Source organism: Sceloporus occidentalis, unplaced genomic scaffold (assembly GCF_023333645.1).
Source record: "Sceloporus occidentalis isolate IW3139 unplaced genomic scaffold, rSceOcc1.0.p SCAF_45, whole genome shotgun sequence".
In the NCBI taxonomy this organism is placed as follows: domain Eukaryota; kingdom Metazoa; phylum Chordata; class Lepidosauria; order Squamata; family Phrynosomatidae; genus Sceloporus; species Sceloporus occidentalis.
The window spans coordinates 2,185,229-2,204,882 of NW_028317025.1; the positions used below are offsets into that span (position 1 = coordinate 2,185,229).

Genomic DNA, 19,654 nt, shown 5'->3' on the forward strand with positions numbered 1-19,654 from the left:
TACATCTTGTTCAGGAGAAGAAGGGTCTTCTTTTAAAGAATAAACAACACATATATGTGATGGTCAGGTATCCACATACATTTGGTGACATAGTGTACATACAGGCCAAATGCCTGGGCAGCAGTCAGTGGCACCTCGTACGTAGTTCTACTGCCGCTTGTGCAGCCAATCAATGCTTTAATGTGCAACCACATGCTGCAAAAATAAGAGAGTGTATCATGGGGCTGCATATATCCATCGACCTTAAAGTGTCAGAGCTGATTTTCATCTCCAGTCTATTGCTCCATACATAAATACAAATAAATGAAGCCACAGCTTCGCACATACATGCGTGCAACATGGATAGGTTTAATTCAAGAACTCTACATAGGCCTGCATTGAGACTGTACTGGCTCATGGGCACACACGCCCTGGCTGGTGCCCTCACTTGAGAAACATCTGTGCCAGATGAAGCAGAAAGATCTGTTTTTAAATAGCAAATACGGTAATACAGAGCAAACATGCTCATAAACGCTGCAAGCTTACCTAAAATGTCTCTAAATTTGAAATTGAATTTGCAGTACCTTCGATGCACTGATCTGACTTGGGTGCAAAGTCTTAGCAGTGACATAGGGGGCGGAAGTCTCCAGTCTACTGCCCTGCTTCTGGGAGATCGGGGGAGGTGAAAGAATAAATGACAAATGGAAGAAAGGCTACAATGCAAGCAATGTGTATGTTTGTTGTGTGCATAGAGCGTGTGCATGTAAGAAAGTACTTGTTAAAGTCCTGTTGAAACTTGTATCTAACTGCTTTCCCTTCTCACCGTCACTAATTCAAATTTAGGTTGCAATATTAGCCCATCAGAAAATCAGCAGAAAATTTTACTTTGTAGAAACCAGCTAAGATTTATTTTTGTTCTATGTTTATGTGTTAATGTGTTTACACAACCCTTTTTTTACTGTGTTTTTTTTTTAAACATAATACATATGGAGGTAGTTAATGGTGCATCAGATCACCCTCATGCATGATTGTAAATAACATAAATGCAAGCAAACTACATCTAAATGTGACATTTTGCTGCACTTAAGTCATAAATGTCATATTACTATATAATTCACTTTGTGTAAATGTACTTCATTTCTAATATTCTGTTGCTGTAATCTCTTTTAGCGTCATCATGACATCATATTTAAATGTGCCGTTTCATGTACTGTAATGAATTTAACACTTTTGGTATGTAAGATAGCATTAGAATTATTTCTTTAGCCATGTAAAGCTTAAGCACATGCATGAATTTTGTTGGGAACACCTAATTAAAATGTGACAGAAAAGCAGGCACTGACTTCTACCGTAAAAACTAAAAAGGCTTCCAAAAAGTTACCGTGTTTTTTTTTACTTGGCCACAAATTTTGAGAAAAGCCTAAAATAGGAGCTCATCTAAGGTTTATTTGGCTTAAAATTTTGCAACCAGGGTTGGTTGGACTGCAGTGGGGTTACGTGACCCAACATTACATGATCCTGCAGTGAAATAAGGTGTTCCACACAACTCTGACCATGGTAAGGGTGTGAGGTAGTGATGTATGAGGTTCTGATGTGTGAGGTAATGAGGTAGTAAGGTGTGATGTATGAGTTTGTGATGTAGTAAAGTGGCAAGGTGTCATTGATAAAATGGGGTACATTCTAGTGTTAGTGTGTGTGAGGGAGTTTGTATATGCAGTTGTCTTACAGTAAATATGTATGTGTGTAATTAGGGGGGAACTGCTTATTGATCCAAGGAGAAATCTGACCATTTTGGGGTCAAGAAGGAATTTTTTCCCTGGTTAGTGCAACATTGGAAAGAGCCAAACTGGGGGGTTTTGCCTTCTTTTGGATCAACAGCAACAAATTAACCGATATAGGAAAGGCTGAACTTGATGGACGCATGTCTTTTTTCAGCCTATATAACTATGTAACTATGTTATAGTGAGTGTGTGTGCTAGCATGTTCGTTCCTTAGTTACTTGGGAGAGAGGACCCACTCATCTGTAACCCCACCCTGGGCGAGTAGGTGCCAGCAGAGCCCTGCTTAACAGGACACAGCTGTTCACAATGCTAAATCCCACAGGGGGACATGGGTATGACCTTTTATTCACTTCCAAAAAGTTACCTACTGGCCAAATCAAGTGTTTTAAAACGTTAAAATAACAAATATAAATATATTTGTATAAATTAAATGAAAAATAAAACATTAAAATATCAGTTTCAAAACTATGATAATATTCAAATCTTCAAAAGCTCCTCCATTTGGCCGAGCCACTAGTCATGAGTCTTCACTCTCTTATTTAGGAACGTATAGCTTGTCATTAAGTAAATTTCTTCCTTGTAATTTGCCATTTTTTCCTGTTAAAAAGTATTTCCCCGAAAAGTATTTAGTCCCCAGCCTTATCCCTGTATGTTCAATTCCCTCACTGCATTAATCTATACCACTTCTGCTGGGAGGGTATTCCACTTATCTACCACCCTCTTATTCATGTAAAACGCCATTAAATAATTTCTAAGCCCCTGGCCCTGTGGTTTTAGACTTCAGATCTTTTTATCCTCATTTACGTGCGTGGTGTGAAGACACAATTACCGTGTCTGATATTGTCTCCACTGTCCACATAATGCTTAGCTAAGCATCTATAAAACTACTGATGGATGGGCTGTGTGTTATGCCCTGTACACCCATATAGCCCCAAAGAATATGATGGCACTATATAAAACAATAAATAATAATAATACGGTTATAGATGGGGCTAAGGTAAATCAGTGGCCCAAGAACCCAATCTATGTTTTAATTAAACAGCCATGCATGGCTGCACGACTACTAGCCGCTGCATAATCCGGTGCATTCGCCTACATTGCTTTGATTATGGTATAGGTTTTATTTCTATTGAACCACAACTTCCCCCCATGCTTTAGCCTCCTGGGCTGTCACAAAGTGACTGATTTGAATCAGTCCTTGCATGAAAGCACACTGACACTAATGATGCGTTGATGTGAAAGCCACGACTACCTTAAGGCAGTAATGGGCTGTTGTACTAGCAGAGCTTCAGATAATGCCCCCCCTCCCCCTTCTTAAACTAGATCTGACCATAAACCAGAATAACTCACATCGTCTCCCAGTATCGGAAAAAGCTCTACCAAACAAACCTAATGTTGCCAAAACAAACCCGTACATTTTGCTGATTCAGTAGCCATAGCTTGCTTGTTGTCAAATATCTCCATCCATACTTACCGTGGATTTGCACTTATGGTGCCGGCTCTTTATTATACTGTAAACTGTAAAGCACTAAGTACATTAGCAGTATGTAAAAATATACGTACAAGAAATATCGTACAAACCACCTTCTAAACACAATCACCTTTAACCATGTGAGGGTAGCTTTTGTTGTCATAACATCCCAGTGTGGTATAGAAAAACAAGGCTTAATGAGGTGTGAGTGTCTTTAATTAACATAAAAACTCTTATGCACATCGACTGTTCACAAAAGGTATAATTCCTTAGCTCATTATTGGCTTTGTAGAGGGTCATTGAAATGGTTGCAGTGACCGTACATCCATCTTTTAAAAGAACATTCACTATAGGTTGGAATAAATATTTATTTTGCGTGCCGTTGTCCCCCACCCCCTGTGTGTCAGCAAACTATGCCTGTCTCTTCAGAAGCATGAGGTTGGTTTGATCATGCATGAAGACATATAAAGGGCTGGCACAAGCCCGAATTTAATGACCATCTGCGGCACATGCACAAGTCAATGAGTTTGCTTAAATTAGCTGTTTATAGGAATAACCCTCTGGGATTCAAGAGCTCATTATGAACAGTGCTGTGCCCTGAAGGGCAAAAGACACAAGTAGACAAAAGGAGAATGCAAAAAGAGTTTGTGTGTAAAATAAAGGGTCATTTACAAAGTGCAGTCAATACAATAGTCAGACACTTGACACCAGTAGTGGGACAGATAGAAGACTAAACAGCAACAGCCACTGGTGCTATACGGAGCCATGGAGTCTTGTATGTGTAAGTGGCCTCATATAACAACTCAGGTCAGTTTACTGTATATATAGGCCTACAGTAGACTTACATCTGGCTATGTACATTAAACCGACCTGAGAAGCAGATATATATACAGTGGATATTAAAAGTCTACACACCCCTGTTAAACGTCAGGTTTTTGTGATTTTAAAGAATGAGACAAAGATAAATCACGATAGAAACTTTTTCCACCTTTAATGTGACCTATAACGTAAGCAATTCAATTGCAAAACAAGCTGAAATCTTTGAGAGGAAAAGCATTTAAAAAAAACGTCAATTTTGTTGAAGCACCTTTTGATTTTATTACAGCAATCAGTCTTTTTGGGTAGGATTCTATTAGCATGGCACATCTTGACATGGCAATATATGGCCACTCTTCTTTGCAAAAGCGCTCCAAATCTGTCAGATTGCGAGGATATCTCCTGTGCACAGCCCTCTTCAGATAACCCCACGGATGTTCAATTGGATTCAGGTCTGGGCTCCGGCTGGGCCATTCCAAAATGTTCATATTCTTCTGGTGAAGCCATGCTTTTGTGGATTTGGATGTGTGCTTTCGGTTGTGGTCGTGCTGAAAGGTGAACTTCCTCTTCATCTTCCTAACGGACGCCTGAAGGTTTTGTGCGAAAATTGCCTGGTATTTGGAACTGTTCATAATTTCCTCCACCCTGACCCGGTTCCAGCTGAAGAAAAACAGCCCCAAATCATGATGCTGCCACCACCATGCTTCACTGTGGGTATGGTGTTCTTTGGGTGATGTGCAGTGTTGTATTTGCGCCAAACATACCTTTTGGAATTATGGCCAAAAAGTTCAACCTTGGTTTCTACCAGAACAGCTGAACTTTATTTGAGATTAATCAGAGTCACTTTAAACGATGGCAGGTGTGTAATGACTTCTATTTAACATGAGTTTGAATGTGATTGGTTAATTCTGAGCACAGCCACAGCCTCAGTTATAAGAGGGTGTGCACACTTATGCAACCAAGTTATTGTGAGTTGTTTTTTTCTTTTTTTTCCCCTCAAAGATTTCAGCTTGTTTTGCAATTGAATTGTTCACGTTATAGGTCACATTAAAAGTGGACAAAGTTCTGACATGATTTATCTTTGTCTCATTCTTTAAAATCACAAGAACCTGGCGGGGTGTGTAGACTTTTTATATCCACTGTATATGTACGTTTGCAACATATATATTCTAAACAAATCACGCACTCACAGGTCTTCGCAAATAAAGATTAATAGTTTATTCCCAGAAACTTCTGCTACAGTTCGCTACAGTTCTTAAGCTCAATAGAGCTTGATGAGAGTACATGGGTTCCACAGCCCAATCTCGGGCAGAGTCAGCTCTATGCTTTGCTCCTTAGTGAATCTCCTCCTGCGTATGCATATGCTGGTACCTTACCTGCTCAGCACCCAAGGCAGCCATTAGCTCATCTGTATGGAACGACAGACCTCGGACTAAAGCAGAACCTCTTAGCGTAATGAATGTTCAACAATACCAAAATACAAGAGAAAATGGTGCCCTCTGATGAGCTTTTTCCTGGGCTGCATTCGGGATCTATTATATTCCAGCAACCCAAAAGAATTAACTCTACAATGGTTGTATTTAACTTCAAAAGTGCACAATGGAAGTCTAGACAATTTGAATGCATTATGTTTCACTTTTCTTGACGTTTTCTACTCTAGCCTCCATCTGCTAACAGATCCTAATTATTGAGCCTGTCCTCAGACATTTTGTGCCAGCGTTCCCTGGGTAGCTCCAACCAAATAGAAAAGATGTGTTGCTCCCGGCAGCCAAACAAGGAATTCATTATATAAGCGTCCGCTCTCTGACACTGCCCACACCCCTCCCTCTGTGTTCTACTTCCCAGGCACTCCTCTGACGGCAGAATTTTTACAGGAGGAACCATTAGGCCATCCAGGGACCACTAAATGCATATGAAAAAATGTAATCCGTGTGCATTTGCGTTAATTGAAAGCAGGAAAAAGCTGAATATTTCAGCACATTGGACAGATCTTGAGCTGGTTGGGGAATATTTTCACATTAAAAGGCATTAGGCTATCATATGCTTGTGTACAATAGGTCAGTAGTGCTGCTATTTAGATTAATAAACATTACATTACATTAACCATTGTATAGATATTTGAAAGATAATAAAGTAACAGTAAACTCGGAAGAATGAGGCTCTCCTTATGTGTCAGTATTTCTTATATTTGTTACTGTTATTAGTTGTATATTGTTTTATATTTTAGTGGCACAGACAATATTGTAATATCCTATTTGTAATAGTGTTATAGTGTCTGCCGGTGATTAAAGTAAAATGTAATAATGATAGATAGATAGATAGATAGATAGATAGATAGATAGATAGATAGATAGATAGATAGAATAGAATAGATAGAATAGAATAGAATGGGTCTGCATTTATATGACAGACCCCAAGGGAATAATAACCAAGCTGCATTCTCCAAAAGAATGTCACAGCCAGCTCTCTTGGTCCCACTGATTACTGAAGGATGAATCCTTGCTCCTAGTATTATTAACCCATTTGTCCACAGCTTTCCATTTAAGATTAAAGTATTCCTAAGGTCCATCAATATTCTATATTACAAAGGTGTGGTTCAAATTTGTAGTTCTTCACTTGACAAATGTCCTGGGTGTCACTGCTAGAACATCAACTAGAAGTCAGTGACATGTTCGACTGAGAACAAAGAACCTCACATAGACAGTCAGTGAACATAACAGTAAGTGGAACACATGAGGAAGCACACAGAAATTACATGAAACCCACAATACTGTAGCGATATACACAAAGAAGTGACCTTTAAAGAATAAAAGAAAAGCAAAGGCAAGTGATTGTATATATATATATATATATATATATATATATATATATATATATATAGTATCTTAGTAGTTACATCACAGTTAGCATTGGTAACACAGAAATAAGAACACCAAGTTACACAAAGAATCTAAGCTGATTCCAAAATGGCTCAAAAGCCTTCGAACAAATCTGTGTACAAAATCCACAGAAGCCACAACACTGCATCTAGATTGTTGAAAAACACACTAAACAAAAACAACAAACAACAATGTAAACCACGATAAAATCAGGGCACACAATATAATGCATAGGATTTGTATGGCAAACACAAATAGCATAACACACCCAAGGCCTAAGCAGGGAACATAAGATTAACCTGATGTAAGATACAAGGATAAATATAAAGCAAACACACGTCAGAAACAAGGCAATCTGTCAAAAAGAAGCAATGAAACCAGGTCCACACAGGACATAAAAGGAAATACATACAGTATATACTTAAGATTCTTTAAATAGGAAACACCATAAGGTACACATAGTGCAGATATATCATTATACGTTTCCTTTATTCATAACTTAAACTACATATAATACAAGCCATTCTGGTATTGGAAGTATGTGGATATCTAAAATAGTGGAAGAACGCTGATTCAAAACTAAAAACCCAGATTAAACTGGGGGGGTGTATTAAAGTGACAACACTGTTCATTGGACAAGCTGCTGACGACAATGTAAACCAAGATACAATAAGGACACACAACATAATGCATAGTATTTGTATAGAAAATGCTAAATTGTGTGAGATGCAGAAACTCACAGAAGGGCAGATCTCATCACTGGTCAGCAACATATTAAAATTACAAAAAAAAAAACCAGTAAGATAATAACAAAAGGCAACAAATTGTTTGTGATTGAGATGCTAACCTCAGCCCTTACGAGTAAGCATTAATGTGGAATAATCACTGTGCACCTGGAGATACAACAAACATCAATATCAGTTTTGATAATGTATTTCCCAGCTGCACTCAGCAGTCGTACAACACACTGCAGAGAAATGAAAAGGAAATATACTGTGTGTCTCATAGATGTGTTGGCTAAATATACTTTATCTGCTGCATCATGGGCTGTATAAAGACTAGCATGCCCTAGCATGTCTTCTCCTGTAAATACTATCCCTTACTGTTTTTATATATTTGAAGGTTCCTGCCACATTATACAAAAGTCCTGACTTTCAGGATCACATCTTCTGGCCTTCAAGGTGAAGCTTACAACAGGGGCAGGTAAGCTGGCATTATTTGCAACATTTTGGCACCATTGCTATGCAGAGTGACTGATATAGAGTTTGGCAGCAGGGGCCACCTGGCTGTGTTTGCTCCTTAGGCTACATGGGGACAAACCATCCCCTGGCATAGAAGTATATGTCAAAGTTGATTACTAAGGATATTTGGGAGTTAACATTTTGAGCTTTAGCTAAGACTATACTGAAAAGCAAGCCATCCTGGGTGGACTTCAAGGACTCTTTGGCTGCACTCTGTAAATACAGGAGCCGTTAAGATGTCCAAAGCTGGACACTGATTTACCTCAGTAAAAAAATCATCCAAGGCTGAATTTGTACCTATTTCAGAGGGTGCAGCTGTATAGGGAATAACCTAAGCCGGACTCATGTTACTATGTTATGATATATGCCTGATGTCTCTACATGGCTGTGGTTTATTGTTGTAAGGTATGGCAGCATGTAGAGTATTTCATGTGTATTGATGGCTGCAAGTGATCAGAAAAGGATAACAGTGGCCTAAATGCATGACAAAGATCAACAGGGAGCTGATGTGTGACGGGTAGCAAGAGAACAGGTTCATATTAAGCTGCAAATTTAAAATAGTTGTGCTCGCTCAAGTCAACTCAATATTGACTACCCACTGAAGTGAAGTTAGCTTTAATAAAGCCCCAAGTAACTTTCTCTTCAAATGAGAATCCATTTTGATACCTGTTTTTATATTTAACTTTTGAGGTAACAAGGATAAAAGTATATTAAAACACTCTGAACATACAACATATTCACGAAGCACAAATAAACAAGCTAAGCCTTTCAACAACGCAGTCACAAAAAGCAGTAAAGTTCACAATGGTAACAAAATACAATCAGGAAGCATAAAAGGTTAATAAAATTATAAAATTAAACACTCAAAAGAAAAATATAAGACATATACAAAAAACTAGGTGTAGAGCAAATAATCCCAAAGAAAACAACAATCTAAGAAAGAGGATACAGCTCAGTGGCTAGGTTGGGCCAGTCCCTTCGGCAAGAGCCAAGCCAGCTGGAAACTATGTCTATCTTGGCTCACCAAGTCAACAGTTAGGCCCAACAAGACTCATGCAACGAAACTTGGTGGCTCTTTCACCAATCCAGAGATTATTCACATAAACAGAAAAAGTCACATGGATAGGGAATGGGGAAATACCTCCAGTAATTATGAATCCCCATAAAAAAATTACCACTGAAATAACACGTTCTTAGCCACAGACCATATGCATGCCTGCTGGACTAGACAAACAATGGGAATTTACATCACAAACCATTAATTTGCAGAACAGCCACCAAATCTTGGATAACCGCCAGCTGTAAAGGTCCCAGCACTTAACAATTCTGTTCTGTCATTCAGGACCACTGTTGTGCGTTACTGTTGTATGACATCATTGTATATTAGGGAAAATCTTAAACAATAATAAAATGATATCACATTTGGTGTCGCCTATGTTATCCACAGGAACTGAGAGGTTGACATTTTGCTCTGATAATCCCAAAACCCGTGTATAGTCTCATACATTTGAAATGTTTATTTTTAGTTCATACCTCCATCCTTGATGCAGGAAAGCAGCTCAATGACAACACAAAGCGTAGTCCACAATAAGATTCATTCTGGAGGGGAAAAAACAACAGATTGTGTAAGTGCTAAAAACTGTGAGATTCTAGGTAAGAGAAAATATTTCATAAGGGAAGCCGAAGTACATTTCAGTATACCTGTATATGTCTTCTTGGCCTTCCTATAACCACGGGGCTGCCAAATCTCTTACTACCAAAAGCTATATCATCTCTCTGTTATTTCAGGCTACAATACACTCAATTGTATCTAAGAAAGCAACACCCACCGTTACATCCTTTAGAGCATTTAACTGCAACTTCCAAGTATTTCTTTCTTTTCATTCAATCTTTGTGGTTGTTCATTGCTATTCTAGACACACATACGTCTCTGTGACCGGACCTCCCTGCTATTCATAAGCCCCCTAACCTGCCTCCTTCTTTGCCCTCCAGCTCCCAAAAACACTTACTCAAGTCCCTGTCAGGTATATTGTTTCATTCCAGATATCCTTCGACAAGCAAACACTCCGCTGCCATTTCCCACTTCTCAATCAAATAAACAGATACACAGTTCAACTCTCTTTCTATTTCCATACATACAAATATTGTTCCTCCAATTTTGTCAGTGATCATCCCTACACTCTCCTGTCCAGCCCTGACACTGTACCTGCAGCTAAGTATTAATCTCCATTCGTCACCTCTGGATTTCTTTGTTTACAATATATCCATTCCATCATATGCAAGTAACAATACAACCAACGCCATTATCCTCAAATCCTCTATTTCCCACAACCCCCCTCTTCAGCTCACATACATTACAGATTATATTCCCAGCCACAAAGCGCAAACTCTCGACTCCATTATTATGTCTTAGATTGATCCCTATCCAGATAATGGAGAGGAAGATGAATTGAAAAAAGGAAAAACAACAAGAAGGAAAATAGGATGATCAACCCATAAATATTACCTTTATCATCTATATGCTAAAAACACGTTGAGTATATTATAACTATTCACCTGCTGCAGAAACAGGAAGGATGCTTTGAGATCCTGAATTTACAGCCTCCTCCATGGAATATTTCTCTCCCTTTCTCTCCCTCCTCCTATGTCTGACTCCCCACAATACCCCTCCCTGTATCCAGGATTCAATCCCTCCTCTCTTCCTTAGTCTGTATCCCCTCCTCTCTTGCACTGTCACTACCCTTCTCTATCATAATAATCCTCCATCAGCCTTACTGTATCCCCTGCCTCACCCTGTAGCTAGCCATTCCCTCTCCACAAATCATCTGCCTCCGCCTTCATCTCTGTATGTGCATCCCTTGTTCCATTCTCCTTTGCCTGTCTCTCACAATGCATTAACCGCACAGGCATTCAGAGACCATATTCATTTTGACAAATGTATTTATATTTCATGTTTTTTCAGTTTTTTCAATGTCTCCAATACATCGCTTTTTCTCTTGCATCTGTCTCTATGCCCATTTTTTCTAAATGTATATGAAATCAAAGCTTGTAAAATATTTAATAGGTTTGACGCAGGTGGAGATGCAAAATTTGTCTTCCTCTGATTCTCAGTTTATCTCTCTTAATATAAAATGCATGTCACTATGGGAATTGTTGGTCACGCCGGGTGGGGCATAAAGCCAACATCCAATCATGATACACTTGCTGCACTATAAATGGACCATGCCCTGTTCAACACTGTAGTCACAGAACGCGACAGTGGAAAAGGGTATAATCAGATCTGAATACCTGAAACTTCCCAGAGCAGACTACCTGGAGTTTTCCCTCTTTTGAAGAAGTGGCTTTGGGAGGCTGAGGCTACCATGTGATAGGCATCCTTAGCTATGTGCCGGGTTAAGAGGGGACTTGGCAAGGCTTTACACCGACCGCCGGCCCCAATAAAGAAAGAGTGTGCCTGTGAATCTCTTTAGTATTATTTTTGTTGATGATTCCCAATAACATGGTATTAGAGAATGCATGTGATCTTATAGTGGTAGAGTATGGTGTTAGAGCGTGTGAGCATATGGTGTTAGTGTAAGTGCTACTGTGTGGTAGTAGCATGTGTGAGTGTATGCTGTTTACTTGTGTGTGTTACTGTATATGGTGCTAGAGTGTCAGGTGTGAGCCTAGGATTAGTGGTGTGAGGGTAAGGAGGAAGGGACATGGTGCTTGTATGTATGAGCAAGTTTGTGTATTAGAAATACTGCATCCAGAAGCCAACTAACCTCAGACTCACCTTTGAACAACAGCAAACCTAGGAACTTTCGGGTTTTGCCTGGAGACTCAAGATAAAGTGCTGCTTCTCCAGGTCACTGTTGGGAAACTGTTGGAGAATGTACTGCGTATGCGCTGTATCATTGCCAGCTTGAGTGACACACTACCTACCAAGCTCTGCCTTCGGTGTCCTGATTCAGCTAGGGTTTTTCACTAGGACTATTTTGATATTTTTCAGGCAGCTATTTCATCACCAATCTCTTTCAAAATTTGGGATAACGTTCACACATTTATTGAAATGTTGGGTTGGATTTTTTGTACATACATACATAATATGTGCAACTGCAGGAGAAAACTCTAGCTTGTATATATATATGTAAGTATGGTACAGTGCCCCATAGTGTATTGCTGAGGAGAAGTGGTGTGCCGAGTCTCATCATCCAATAGGGTGATCTGCATACGGTTATGTGGCTGAAGGGATGTCCTATAGAAGAATACACAACTGCAGCCCCCAATTTAATTTATACCTATAAAAATATATGTTTCTGAAAAAAAGACAGCCCAGGGTATTCAACTAGGACAATTTCTACATTTTATGCATCCATTTTTTCCACCATTTTTCTTTTTCGTGCTGGAGCTGTTGTTACTCCTAGACATTGGAGCAGATCTAGCAGGGCAGAAATACAGACTTGTGGCAAAGTTTGCATCCTTATGCCACATATTAAGTCCCTGAGCTCTTTAGTACGGCTCTTTCTACTGCCGATGCTTGTCTATGAATAGTCGATGGCTGTCTATTTGCTTGATTTTATAAAATAAGTGTGGCTGAAACCTAAACTCAATAATTAGAACGGGTGTTCACAGACCTTTGGTCATCTAACATAGATTGGGATCTCCCTTACCTTCTGCTCCCTTACCTACTAACCAGTGGCGTCGCTACAGGGGGGCAAGGGGGGGCAATTTCCCCACCTAGGTTATTCCTTGCCCCCCCCTGTTCCCCCCCTGCCAAATTTGGAATAAATTCACAATGCGACTTTAAATCCCGTGCGGAGGAGAGAGAGGGGCGCCTAGCAACCACTCAGCGCCCCTCATTCTCCTTGATGCGGAGGAGAGAGAGAGGGGCGCCTAGCAACCGCTCGGCGCCCCTCATTCTCCCCGCTAGGCCTCTACCTCCGTCATGGTGCCGTCATTTCATGCTGAGCGCCGGAATATAACGTCATATTTCGGCGCTCAGCAGTGAAGCAGTGGGCACTGCTGCAGGGGCTAATATTTATATATATATATATATATATATATTAGCAGCAGGATCTAATAATTGTATATATCGACAGCAGGGTCTAATATTAACTAAACTGCCAGTTCAGCTGTAATTTTGAAATCATGTTTCAATCATAGTCTTTACTTCAAAGAGATAAGTACTCATTATGTAGTTAAAAATGCATGTCTAGCGCATATATACGATGGGGCCCTCACATAAATCAGTAATAAAGGGAGGGGCTTGCTGGGGGCATTTATACAAATAGTGGTGGCTGGAGGCGATCATACTAGGGTGTGGGGGCACCACATTAATCTATGCTAAAAGGGTGCTGTCTGGGGCATCAATACACAAGGGGCAAAAACGACAATGCAGTGTGAAAAATCCATCCTGATGTAGATGTCTGTGACGTAGATTGTGTCCTGCTGTTTGTGTGTTTTTGGTTATCAGTGTAGTGGAGCCTGCCCTGGGGTGTGTGTGTATTGGTGTCGGTGTGGCAGAGCCTGTCCTGGTGTGCGTTTGGGTGTTGGTGTGGCAGAGCCTGTCCTGGGGTGTGTGTATAGGTGTTCGTGTGGCAGAGCCTGTCCTGGTGTCTGTTTGGGTGTTGGTGTGGCAGAGGCTGTGCTGGTGTGTGTGTTCGGGTGTCAGTGTGGCAGAGCCTGTCCTGGTGTGTGTGTTTGGATGTGGCAGAGCCTGTCCTGATGTGTGTGTTTGGGTGTCGGTGTGGCAAAGCTTGTTCTGTGTGTGTGTGTGTGTTTGGGTGTCGGTGTGGCAGAGCCTGTCCTGGTGTGTGTGTTTGGGTGTTGGTGTGGCAGAGCCTGTCCTGGTGTGTGTGTTTGGGTGTTGGTGTGGTAGAGCCTGTCCTGGTGTGTGTGTTTGGGTGTTGGTGTGGTAGAGCCTGTCCTGGTGTGTGTGTCTGGGTGTCGGTGTGACAGAGCCTGTGTTGGTGTGTGTTTGGTCATTTGTTTCCTGGCACTTAACTTACAATAGGAATTATTTCATTTATACTTATCCAGAGATAAAATGCCTTATCCAGGGACAAAACGTTCAAGGCCCTAAAATCGTTTAGTGGAAAAGTTAAGGTATTGTGTTATTTACTCCATAATATTCATTTCAAGGATTAGTCATACTAAATTGTGGCTTCAGGCTTCCCATGTTCAATGATCAAGTATTATGTTAGCCCAATAACAAAAGTATTATTCCATAGCACATTACTTTTGGCAATATATATATATATATATATACATATATATATATACATATATATATATATATGTTTTTTCAGTGGTATGATGTATATATATATATACATCTATATATATATGTTTTTTCAGTGGTATGATTTACCCCCCAGTTTGACTGTGGTATCTTGTGTGCCCCCCCTATATATTGTTTCTAGAGTCGCCACTGCTACTAACCCAGAAGGTTTTCTTTAAAGTGTTTTTTACTTGCTTTTAAAAAGAGGGGTTATTTTTGTTTAAGTGGCATATGTTTTAGTTGGGGTCATCCTCTAGTGACATTAGCTTTTGTTTGTTGAAGGTGATGGCAATTAGTACAGGAGCAAAAAATGGTCCTGCTTTCGTAAACTTACAATTTTTTTTAAAGCAACAACTGGATTAAGAGGCCACTGAATGAAAACCAAAACATTTTTTGGGCAGTCCTGCATTTTTTTCTCTCCTTACTGCCTTAATCCAAATTCTACATAATTCCTTAACTTCTGCAACATTTTCAATTCATTTGTAGGAAATAATGTCAAATCAAATTCCTGTAAGCAGCTTATATATTTAGTTCTGTTAAAACCACATCAGTATTTCGGTATATTTAACGGTGGTTATATTGTCCCTAAATTTAATTAAAATATGAAAAATACATATGTGTAACAAAACAAACACTCAAGTAACATTTAAATATGCCCTGATTTCTATAATTAAAATGGTAATACAGATACACAATGGCTTTTTTATATATGCATGACCCACTTACCCCTGGTCCATATAGTTGAGATCTTATTTCCTTAATTATAATGGTAATTACTGCAAACAATTGTATATACGTGTATGACGTGTAAGAATCCTTTGGCCATCTAGTTCACCAGTTTCCCTCAAACTTTAATCAGCATTTGGTTTTATTATTAATTCAGTAAAGCAGTATGCCTTTCCCATGCATGTTTAAATTCCCTTAATGCTTCTACTGGGAGGCTGTTCCAGTTATCCACCACTTTACATCTAATTGGGTATATAGTTCCTACAAGCTAGCAAATATTATCCAAAGTTGTGCTGGTACGGTAAATAAAGTAACGAAGATTCTACACCCAAAAGTAGGTATTATTTAAAATTCAATCAAACTAAAATGTTTTGCACAAGCACCTGGATACAAATGCCCCAGAATAAAATGGTGCCATTATTTTGAGGCACACCAACATTTTCAAAGCAAAAATGCAATTCACAAAACATGATCTACATTTGACATATAAACATAAAAAATATTAGAAAACCCACAAAATAAGAGCTTATTTAAAGACCTGATTAGGGGCATGTCTAGGTCTCAATGAAGCTTTGTAAAGATAATACTAATGGACTCGTCTGCAAATTACTTTTTATTTATTTATTATGAGGTATACACAAGTTATTATTATTACACTTGCTTATTTTGGGGTTGTTTAGACCCAAAACAGAGTACAAAAGTGTGTGGTGGCATCAGCAAAAAAGAGGTTGTGGGGGAGGGGGAAAGAATTTTATGTCACATCACTGCTGGGGCAAATGGATTAAAGAAAGTGTATTGGATTTTTTTCCTCCACGTGAAATGAATGATTATTTACATTCGAACACTTTTCACTGTTGTAGCTACCCGCACCATAGAATGCTGTAGGAATTGGCTGTTGACCTATTCCATGCAGCCTGTGACATTATATGTAACTCTTTAAGTCATAATGATATTGCCCTTTTTTTACAAATTAGCTAAACCTACTACAAATAGCCATTACTTAAAGGTATAACAATTTACACACCATCGTATTTTTACTTTTGATGGCCCACTATGTCTGGATATTTTTTTTCCATGTTCCACACTAGGTAAAATTCATTCATTAAGAAAATGAAGTAATTATGCTTTACAAAGAAAAAACGTTTGGATGCTCAGCCATCCTTAAACACTAATTGCCATGTTAACATTTTTAACTCATATATTACTAAATATAACAAACTCGATATATATTAACAGGGGAACATTTTAAGTCCAAAATGAACCTCAAATTGGGGAATGTTTTTCTTCTTAGGAGACCAGGCAATTTTTGTAGTTTTGCTATAGTTAGTTGCAGGGCTGGACTGGGAATGAAAAGCAGCCCTGGAAATATTTGGACACCATATATGTTATTGCGTGGTTATGCTTATGTGCCCACAGGCCACACTAGTGGCTGAACTAGAATCCACAGGGCCCCAGTGCCAAAATTGCCCGGGGCACCCCAACTTCATTAGCAACATGTCCCACAGTGCCACCTTTGCCCTAAACAGCTTGTCCCCATACTTGTGTGTGTCCCAAAAAGCCTGCCTGTGCCCCATCTGCCTCCTAAACAGTCTGCCTGTGCCCCATCTGCCCCCTAAACAGTCTGCCTGTGCCCCATCTGCCCCTACACACTTTGCCTGTGTCACCTCTGTCCCCTTAACAGTATACCTGTGCCCCCTCTGTCCCTAGACACCCTGCCTGTGTCACCTCTGCCCCTTTAACAGCCTGCCTGTGCCATTTCTGCCCCCAAACACTTAATTCATTCACCCTCCTGCACCCCCTTACCTCACATGCAGATTTCACTGATGCAGTGGCCTGGTTAGGTGGCAACCATAAACAGTTTACCTGTTACCAATGGACAAAGCCTTGGCTAGCTCATTTTGCGCCCAAGGCAAGAACAGAAAATAGTTAGCACCCCGCTTTATTTTTGCACAGCTTATTTTATTCACACTGCCCTTACACAATCCTGCCCATAAACACACAAATACACATACACTGCCCTTACAGGCGAATGCCCACATATGTCCTGCCATATACATAGGCCTGCCCATTTACACACATAAACACTGCCCATATACACGGCACTTACGCACACATACAATTCCCTTACGCACACCTGCCCATATACATGCACACACACATACTGGCTGGTAGCACCCCTTTCTGCTTTTTCTTCCACCTCCTTCACTTCCTCTTCTTCATATTTCTTGTGCGTTAAGCGTTAAGACTGTGTCTGTTGATTCAGACCTCACCTTTGCACTCCGTCAGTGCACACAGCAACTGATGCCGAGCGCAGGGATACAATGTCATGTCCTGGCGCACAGCGACAGTGAGCACAGAAGCTGAGGTCTGATGTACTCCCCAACCCATGCCTCTCAACTGTCCCGCTTTGCACAAGACAGTCTCGATTTTTCTCCTGTATCCCGCCAAGCTCTACCTCTGCTCGCTTTTCGGGACTGAGGTAGAGCTTGTGAGGTATATCAACTGGTCATGCGGCTGGGCATCGGGCAGCAGGCGGTCCTTCTCGCCTCACCCTTGCTACAGCTCTACCTATGGAAACTTTTTATTCAGGACAAGTTAAGCTATTCATAGATACCTATTTTAGGCAACCTATGCAAGTCATATTGCAGACCCTTACCCAGATCTGCAATCTGCCCCCCCCCCCCCAAACACCCATCTTTAGTTTTAGGTAGGCTCCTACAGCCATAGATTACTTCAGCATCTAGATTCCGAAAAACCCACACAACCTTTATTCCTTAAATATTAGGACACAATTAAACAAATCTTCCAGAACATATAAACCTAGGCCTTACGCTCAGAGCATGACTACACATAGTTAAAATATGTGTCAAAGTATTATATCCCCTATTAAGTCCTCCCACTTTTACTTACAGCAAAGATAATAACATAAAATGAATAATGCACTTTTTGAAAGTTTTACAAGGAACAGGGGTGCTCCAAAAATCTTCATGTACAGGTGCTTTTAGTCATATCCCACAAACACACAATTCTGGAAACAGGTATAATACGCCTTTAGCACAAGACAGACATAAGAAATGGTTTATTTTATTATTTGTTGTTTCATCACATAATGTGTGGTTTATTTTATTATTTGTTGTTTCATAACATAATGTGAGTATTACCACCATATGTCGTCACCTGGTAACTTACCTTTTGATATACCATTTCTTTGTTTTTGTTAAAAAACCTCCACATAAAAAATAAAGCTTTGGGATTAACAATTTATTGATAGGAACTTTTTGGACACTCAAGAGTACTTGAAAATATGTTTATGATCCATTTAGTTATAAAATGGTCACATTCAGCAGAGAAGGTGGAATGGCTCTGATTAAATGCTAATGACTTTTTCTAATAAAGATTGTGAATGATCTAGCCTATTTAAACCAGCATAGGCATAACATTCTTTTCTGTGATCGTACATTTACAAACCACTGACAACATTGGAGCGCTGTGCCTGTCATATCAGAACATTGGATTGTGGGTGATCAGACAGATGCATCAAAGCCCTGGCACTATATATATTTATGCATGTTTGGGTTATCTGGTTAACGTCTGTTCTTCAGTATGTTGTCATTAGCTTTACTTAGCAGTACAGGTGAGCGTCTGATTTCCAGACTAGTCCCCTTGGATCCTGCCTTCTCTGGTCTTACTCGGGATCCTCCTCCCAACAGCAGCTTTGTTTGTGGACAAACAAAGAACTGAGAAGTGAATTGAGGAAGAAAGTCAGAGAGCCTGACAAACAAAGCAAATCACCATACACAAGAAGGTCGCTCAGAGCCTCGGTCACAAAATGGACAGTTCGTAAAAAAAACCCTGGGACCTCAGCACTAGGAGACACAAGGAATCCTTACCTTTGTGCATTTCCAGGTGAGTCTACCTAATGAATGTGTTATACATTGTACAATACAGCTTTTAATAAGCTGTCTGCCATGTAAAACTTCAATCATTCCAGGCAGCATTGCTCTGTACCTAGTAGAACTCATACAGGCCTTACCTGATCTGGCAACCTTAACTATAGGAATCATAAGATGAAGTGGCCCAACAATTAAGCAGGAAAGTCTAATGGCTAAGTCACGTGACAACCAGTGGTCTCTATGTAATAACCCTACACCGTGCTTTTGGTCTGCTGAGACTTTTTAGTTGTGGTTTCAGGTAACTTTGGATTTTGATTCTGAATGTCCAGTGACTTCAATTGCATGATCTCTCTCCACTGCTTTGCTCTGGAGGTACACAAAGCAACTTACTCTATGATAACATTTTACTTTGGAACAGAAAACTGGCAATCAACAGTATTAATCATGTATAAGCATGTCTATTTAACCATATCAGTCTACCAATATATACATTTGTTATTGCCAATAATCTTATAAGCTGTATGTTTATTATCATCATTAAGTAGACCGTTGTTCAATGACACTGTTAATTACATCTCAGACTTATGACTATTACTGACAATGTTA

General features: G+C 39.8%; 1 protein-coding gene across 1 annotated transcript in view; it reads right to left on the minus strand.

Moving 5' to 3' along the window:
- The window catches only part of LOC149289449 (adenomatous polyposis coli protein 2-like), a 59,487-nt gene that overhangs the window by 39,275 nt on the left and 558 nt on the right, over positions 1–19,654 (minus strand). The window lies entirely within an intron of this gene.